The 8,602-nt window shown below is 36.4% G+C and overlaps 1 pseudogene; it reads left to right on the top strand.

Annotated features, from left to right (window-relative positions):
• Window positions 1-1,666: 1,666 nt before the first annotated feature.
• LOC118844515 lies at window positions 1,667-5,341 on the top strand (annotated as a pseudogene).
• Window positions 5,342-8,602: the final 3,261 nt, after the last annotated feature.

The raw sequence follows: 8,602 nt of genomic DNA, 5'->3' as shown, positions 1-8,602 counted from the left end.
CCACTCAATAGACCTCAGGTGGGGCAAATTAAGGGAAGCTTAGAAGTGTGTTTGTAGGTAGGCCCGAAGCCCCTACTTACTAGGCGCTTAGCCTATGTGGGCCTTAAGCCCTCAGGGCTCTAAGGGGAGTTGCTATGTGCAACTGAATTCTAGTCAATCATGAATTCAGTCAATCAAATTCAAGCCCAGAACTCAGAGCAGCAGAACTGAGAGGGGCAGGATTCAGAAGCAGACATCAAGAAGACACTGAGGCAGCAGACACTGAGGGACAGCCAGCAGGAAGAGAGACTTCAGAGAGGAGAGTCCAGAACAAGAGAGGCTTTCAGAGATCAAAGAGCTGAGAGAGCTACAGGAATCAGATTTCAGCCCAAGGAGAAGGAGCAGGAACTCAAGGAGTCTACAATGCTTCAGAGAGATGGCTGAGCCTAGAGTTAGAATTGGAGAGTGACTGTTTACAGGAAGGCCCTAGCAGGGGGAAGGTTACAGGATGACTTGGTTCCTTGTGTAATACTGTGTTATAATGTCCTTCTGGCTACAATGAGGTGGGCTCACTTGTTTTGGAATATAATTGCTGCTACGTGGAATTGGAATTACTGGTCCTAGGATTGGATTCTCTTGTGTCTAAATAAATGTTATGCTTCCTCTGCCTTCTACCTAGAAAATTTCTTATACTTTGTGATTCTGAACCTTTCTGACATGTTCATGGTCATCCTCATGGTCATGAGTCTTGTCTTATTGATATACCAATTGAAACCAGTTTAAGATGGAAAAAAACAGTTAAAAGTAGTAGAAAAAAGGAGAAAGTGGAAAGATCCAGTTAAAACCAATTAAAAGTGAAAAAAACAAGTAAAACCAGTTGAAACCAGTTTAAAGTAGAAAAAAAAGTCAAAACCAATTGAAACCAGTTTAAAGTGGAAAAAAGCCAGTCAAAACCAGTTGAAACTGGTCAAAACCAGCTTGAACTGGGGAAAAAAACCAGTTGAAACTTGTTTTAAATGGAAAAATCCTTTTTAAATTGTTTGAAACTGGTTTGAACTGGAAAAAAACCAATAAAAGCCCAGATAGAACTGGTTGAAAGAGGGAATAAACAATTCAACCTGTTTAAAGTGAGAAAAGGTCATTAACCTGGGGGGGAAACAGTTTAAATTGGAAAAAAAAGCCAGTTAAAACTGTTTAAAGCAGAAAAACTTGTTCAAAGCAGTATAAAGAAGGGAAAAATCAGTTAAAACCAGTTTAAAGCAGAAAAACGCAGAAAAAAAACTGGACAAAAATACAGGTAAAACCAGTTAAAGTGGAAAAAAGTTTAGAACCAGTTTAGAGCACAAAAAAAAGAGTAAAACCAGAAAAACAACATTAAAGTGAGAAAAAACAGTTCAATCTGTTAAAAGTGGGGAAACAACCGTTAAAAGCAGTATAAAATGGAAAAACCAGGTAAAAGTAGTGGAAACCAGTATAAAGTGGCAAAAACCAGTTAAAACCAGCTAAAAGTGAAAATATTAGTTAAAATCTGTTGAAAGAAAATGCCCAGACCCAAAACAGGAAAATAGTCCAGAATTAGAAACATGGAGGAAACTCAATCTGGTAAACATGAAGGAAATACTACTGGCAAGGGAAAAGCACCTTGAATCTGTGGCAAGGGCAATAACTGCTTCACCTTTTAACTAGATTTGAGTATGAGCACAGTTGAAGAGGAGTCTGACACAGTGACAGTAGAAACTGTCAACTCTGTGACTTTGACCCAGGACACAGAAGAGAACCTTATTCTTCGTTAACCTCAGAATGAGACTGATGAAATAGACTCAGAAGATAATACTAAACTTCCAAACAAGAGACTGTGTTTGTCCTCCGAGGATGACCAGAGTATTGAGGATTCTACACCCTGCATATCAGTTGTTGCACTTTCACTTTCAGAAAATGGTCAGAGGTTTGAGATGACTATGACTGCTACCACGGAGGTGGCAGATGATGAGATTACTGAAGGAACAGTGACACAGATCCAGATCCCACAGAACGAACAGTTGGATGATGTGTCTCCCTTAGGCAATGAAGAGGTTTCAGCTGTTAGCCAAGCGTGGTTTACTACTAAAGAGGGTAAGGATTCACTAACTAACAAAGGGCATAAATGGAAGCAGGGAATATGGTCAAAGGAAGAAATTGACATATTAATGAGTAATATTGAACGTTATCTAAAGGCATGTGGAATAAAAGATGCCACAGAAATCATCTTTGAGATGTCAAAAGATGAAAGAAAAGATTTCTACAGGACTATAGTGTGGGGTCTGAACCGGCCTTTGTTTGCAGTATATAGAAGAGTCCTTCGCATGTACGATGACAGGAACCATGTGGGAAAGTATACTCCTGAAGAAATTGAAAAACTTAGGGAGCTCCGAATAAAGCATGGCAATGACTGGGCAACAATAAGGGCGGCACTTGCAAGAAGCGCATCCTCTGTCAAAGATCGACGCCAGCTGATGAAGGATACCTGCAATACAGGGAAGTGGACAGAAGAGGAGGAGAAAAGGCTGACAAGCACCGAGCCGGGTCACATCGTCATACAGGGGGTATCCTGGGCAGCTGTAGCTGAATGAGTCAGAACCCGCTCAGAAAAGCAATGTCGCTCAAAGTGGCTCAATTACCTGAACTGGAAACAGAGTGGGGGGGACGGAGTGGACAAAGAGGACGAAATCAATCTCATCTTGAGGATAGCAGAGCTTGATGTGGCCGATGAAAATGATATAAACTGGGATCTACTAGCCGAGGGATGAAGCAGTGTCCGTTCACCACAAAGGCTCCGAAGTAAATGGTGGACCATCAAAAGGCAGGTAGCAAACCACAAGGATGTTTCATTCCCTGGTAACGTATTAATTAGATGTGCCTAGCCTTTCATTCTTTTGTCAGAGTGGACATTTATCAGTGTAAATAAGGATCCTGCATAATCACAATGTTCAATACTATCCACAACATGCTGATCACTAGGGCTGAAAGTTGAAAGTTTGTTCTTTCTGTTACTGGGTGGAAGGGCATCTCCTTTTGAAGGAGCATAACTGTAAATTCTTAGTTGATCTGGTTATGCACTTTTCCCTTAAATATAATGATAACAGTGAAAAAAAATCTGTTGAAAACAGTTTAAAATGAAAAAAACCAGTTGAAACTGGTCGAAGCATGATTAAACCAGAAAAACCAGTTTGAACCATTTAAACTGGTCTGAACCAGTTGAAACTGGTTTGAACTGGAAAAAAAGTTGAAAATGGTCAAAACTGTTTAAACTAAACAGCCAGTTAAAACTGGTTAAAGTACAAAAAATTTTCAAACCACTATAAAGAAGGGAAAAAATCAATTACATCCAGTTAAAAGTGGAAAAAAAACAGTTAAAACCAGTTAAAAGTGGAAAAAACCAGTTAAAAATGGGAAAAAAACAGTTAAAAGCAGTGGAAAGCAGTATAAAGTGGGAAAGCCAGTTAAAAGAAGTCAAAAATAAAAAAAAAAACAGTTAAAACCTGTTGAAACCAGTTTAAAGTGGAAAAAAGCAGTTAAAAGCAGTGGAAACCAGTGTAAAATGGCAAAAACCAGTTAAAACTAGTAAAAAGTGGGAAAAAAAAAACAGTTAAAAGCAGTGGAAACCAGTATAAAGTGGCAAAAAGTTAAAAGTAAAAAAAAAACAGTAAAAATCAGTATAAAGTGGCAAAGCCAGTTAAAAACAGTTAAAAGTGAAAAGAACAGTTAAAACCTGTTGAAACCAGTTTAAAGTGGGAAAAACCAGCTGAAACTGGTCGATACTGGATTGAACTGGAGAAAACCAGTTTGAATCTGTTGAAACTAGTCTGAACCAGTTGAAACTGGTCAGAACAGGTCTGGACTGGTAGGAACTGGAAAAAAACAGGTTGAAAATTGTTTAAAGTGGAAAAAATTAATTAATTAACTGGTTGTGAGGCATAAAAAACTTTTCAACAAATTTAAAGTGGAAAAAGTCATAAACTTGGGGGAAAACAGTTTAAATCAGAATAAAAGCCAATTAAAACTGGCTAAAGTACAAAAAAAATTTCAAACCACTGTAAAGAGGGAAAAAATCAGTTAAAATCAGTTAAAAGTGGAAAAAACAGTTGAAACCAGTTTAAAGTTGATAAAACCAGTTAAAAGCAGTGGAAACCAGTATAAAGTGGCAAAATCAGTTGAAACCAGTTAAAAGTGAAAAACAAAAACAGTTAAAACCTGTTGAAACCAGTCTAAAGTGGAAAAAAACAGTTGAAGCTGGTTTGAACCGGAAAAAAAGGTTGAAACTGTTTAAACCAGAATAAAAGACAGTTAAAACTGGGTAAAGTATAAAAAAAAATTTCAAACCACTGTAAAGAAGGGAAAATCAGTTAAAACCAGTTAAAAGTGGAAAATACCAGTTAAAACCAGTTTAAAGTGGAAAAAAAGCTGTGGAATCCAGTATAAAGTGGCAAAACCCAGTTAAAACCATGTAAAAATGAAAAAAAAAAGTTAAAACCTAATTGGTTTGAATGGAAAAAAATTAATTTAAACCGTGTGAAATGAGTTTGAACTGGTAAAAACTGGTTAAACTTTAATGTGTTTTTTTCTGTTTTTAACTCTTATTTTCTGCTTTAAACTGGGTCTAAACATTGTTTCCATCGTTACCTATTTTTTTGTTCATTTTTTCCCATTTTTTTTTCTGCTTTAAACTGGTTTTACCTGATATTTCCCTTCTGTTTAGAGGCTTGAATAATATTTTTCTGCTTTAAACAGTTTTAAGTTGCTTTTTCCCCCAATTTAAGCTGTTTTATCCCCAGGTTTATGATGTTTTTCCCCCTTTAAACAAGTCTAATCTGACTTTTTATTGGTTTTTTCCAGTTTGAACCAGTTTCCACCTGGTTTAAACTGTTTTTTCCAGTTCAAACTGTTTTCAACCAGTTAACTGTTTTTTTTTTTCAGTTAAAACCAATTTAAATGTTTTTTTCTGGTTCAAACTGGTTTCAACTGGTTTAAAGTGGTTTTTTTTTTCCTATCAACCTATTTCAACACATTTAAACTGGTTTTGTCTGGTTTCAACTGGTTTCAACTGTTTTTTTCTGGTTCAAACCCAGTTTCAACTAGTTTAAACTGATTGTTCCCAGTTCAAACTGTTTTCAACAATTTTAAACTGTTTTTTTCCCAGTTCAAACCAGAGTGGACAGGATAAGAGGAGAAAGAGAGAGTAGAATAATCAGGGAGGAAATAGGATGCTGGGAAATACGTAGTATTCATAACTGCAAAAACAAAAATTATAGCAAGTTTCTCTGATAAAGACCTCATTTCTCAAATATAAAGAGAACTGAAACAAATTTATAAAAGTAAGAGCCATTCCCCAATTGATAAATAGTCAAAGTATATGAAAGGGCAGTTTTCAGTTGAAGTATTCAAAGCTGTCTATAATCATATGAAAAAATACTCTAAATCACCATTGAATAGAGAAATGTGAATTAAAACAACTCAGGTACCACCACATAACTATCAGATTAGCCATTACGATAGAAAAGGAGCATGACAAATGTTGCAGGGGATGTGGGAAGATTGAGACACTAATGCACTATTGGTGGAGTTGTAAACTGATTCAACCATTCTGGAGAGCAATTTGATGCTGTGCCCGAAGGACTATAGGAACATGCGTATCGTTTGACCTAGCAATGCCATTGTTAGGTATATATCCCAAAGAGATAAAAAAAAAGTAAAAGGACCTATATGTACAAAAATATTTATAGCAGGTCTTTTAGTTGTGGCAAAGAATTGGAAATCGAGGAGATGCCAATCAGTTGGGGATTAGCTGAACAGGTTCTGGTATTTGATTGTGATGGAATACTATGGTACTACAAAACAATGATGTGCAGAATACTTTCAGAAAAACCTGGAAAGCCTTACATGGACTGATGCAGGGTGGGATGAGAAGAAACAGGAGAACATCATACATAGTAATGGCAATATTGTACAATGAACAATTGTGAGCAACTTAGCTATTCTCAGCAATACAGTGATCCAAGACAATTCTAAAGAACTTATGAAGAATGCATCCAGCTCTGAGGAAAGAACTGATGGAGTCTGAATGCAAATTGAAGCATACCCTTATTAGCTTCTTTATTTTTCTTGGAGTTTTTTTTGTTCTGTGTTTTCTTTCACAACATGACTAATGGAAATATGTTGCATGACTGCACTTGTATAGCCTATATCAAATTGCTTGCCTTATGAATGAAGATAGAAGGAATGAAGGAAGAGAATTTCGTACTCAATTATTTTAAAATGAATGTTGAAAACTTTTTATACATAATTGGGAAAAATATTCTTTAAAATATCTTTGGGATAGGTTTGAGAGTCGATGAGAATCAGAGAAAAATTCTAGTCCTTTATCTTATTGGTCATGTGATCCCATAATTCTTAATGGAATGGAATTCACTGGTGTCTCGTCTTGGTTTTGTTGAATATTCATTTTATCTGGAGATTGTCTCCATGATTGCAAAAGTAATTTTTAAGGTTGATAGCCTTAATTGAAACCTTTTGCATTGCCATCTTTGCCAGGACTCTTTTCCATTGCTTCTAGAGGGAAATCTTACTGACCAACCTGGGCATGAAACACAGGCAGTCAACCAATTTGCCTCAACAAAATCACATTATTGTCAACATCAACATAACATGCACCAGCAATTCCTTTAAATTAGCCAGTTTACCACCCATAGTCTTTCCTAATAGTTGGGTTTCTTCTCTTTGCAAACATTATCAAAGCTCACGTAGTCAGACACCTAGCCCCACTGTCTTACTAATGCAGTGTCTTACTAACCCAGTGTCTAACCCAACCTTACCCCTCTATACAAATTACATATAGAATCATGGAATTCCAGAGCTAGGTGGGATCCCAGAGATCATAAATTCAAACCCTACCTTAACCAGGAATCCTCTCTACAGCAACTTTGCAAAGTACTCATCCAATTGCTGCTGGAAGACTGCCTATCATGGGTAATTTGCTAAAATTTAAAGGCAACCAATTCCATGAATGGACAGATCTTATTGCTAGACCATTGTTAGGAAAGTGATAGAGTGTAGGGAAAAGAGAATTAGCTTTGTAGTTTAGAACAAAGGGGTTTAAACCTAGCCACTGATTACTTTCTCTATGACTTGGACAAATCATTTAACATTCCTGGGTCTTAGGTTCTCTGCCTGTGAAATGAGGAGGTCAGATGGACCTTAAGATACCTTTCAGACCTAAATTTATAATCCCATATAATTTTTATATTTTCCTAAAAACTTAATTGAGACTATTTCTGCTGGCTTGGGCCAAACAGAACAAATTTGATTCTTCTTCCATATTGCAGTCTATATGATTTCCTCCAGATTAAATTTCCTGTTTCACTCTTCCCATACTTTCATGGGCTTGGTCTTTTAGCCTTCTTAGCATCCTCCCATTTCACATTACTCTCAACATATCAATGTCCCTTTAAGTTGACACTTAACCCCAACTACATGCCTTACATTTACTACTTACTTAGGGAATTCCCTTCTCCTCCTCTTTTCCTTATGTGTCTTGAAGTCTTTACCTATGAAAATCAGAGAGTTGGACTAAGTGTCCTCTAAAGTCATCATAAAATTCATTTCTTATTCATCTAGATGGTCATTTCTGAAGACTAATAATTCAAATGATCAAGAATCTAGAATTATCAATAATTTGATGTATTTATTAATCAGTGTAATAGGAAATTGAAATCAAAATTATAAATAATTAATGGTAAGCATTGCTTTGTACAACCTGTATATAAGAAGAAGCTCTGAAATTCCATGGACAATGAACTGGACTTGGGATCTGTTGTTAGAATGTACATCTAATCCAACCCCATCGTGAAGCAATATCCCCCCTACAACATCACAAAAAGTCATTGAATATCTTTTCAAAAACATACAATAACCCTTCAGGAGGTACCTCATCCCACTATTAGATACTTGGATTTCTATGAAAATCCTCTTCACCTTGAGAAAGCTTGAGGTCTAGGTCTGACTCTGACTTGGTTTGTGACTCTTCTCGGTTTCCTCACCTGCGATGTGGGAATAAAAATACTAACAGAATTGTTGGAAGAATCAAGTGTGATCATTCACTTAAAGCACCCTTTAAGTGTGAGCTATTAACGAGAAAAATAAATAAATATGAGATATTATTATTATTCTTCCACCAAAACCTTTCTCCAATACCTCATTAGGATCCTGGGTTTTCAAAGGCACACAGAAACAGAAGATCTGAGAAATGTCACCAAAAGAGAAAGGTTTTAAGTCCAGAATTAGTGTAGGTTGACTAAAGACCAGGCTAACTAATGTCAGAGGGGCTCATGGCCAGATGATTGCCACTATGTGATAAATGTTTTGTACTACTGAAGTTCATGAAGACCATGCACTAAGAACATAGGGATGGACTGATCGGCCTCAGTAGAAGGATAAAATGCATAGGAAATAACAGATCTTTTATGCATGAAAGTTTCTTTAACTCTAAAAAAATAAAGCTCTGTCTCCCATCCCTCCCATCTGTTGCCTAGAATGTATGTATTTGTTTTGTATAATGGATAAAGTGGCCAAAGCAGAGTTGACTGCATGT

This window comes from Trichosurus vulpecula, chromosome 3 (genome assembly GCF_011100635.1).
Source record: "Trichosurus vulpecula isolate mTriVul1 chromosome 3, mTriVul1.pri, whole genome shotgun sequence".
NCBI classification, from domain to species: Eukaryota; Metazoa; Chordata; class Mammalia; order Diprotodontia; family Phalangeridae; genus Trichosurus; species Trichosurus vulpecula.
This window is presented reverse-complemented; position numbering and strand designations above follow the sequence as displayed.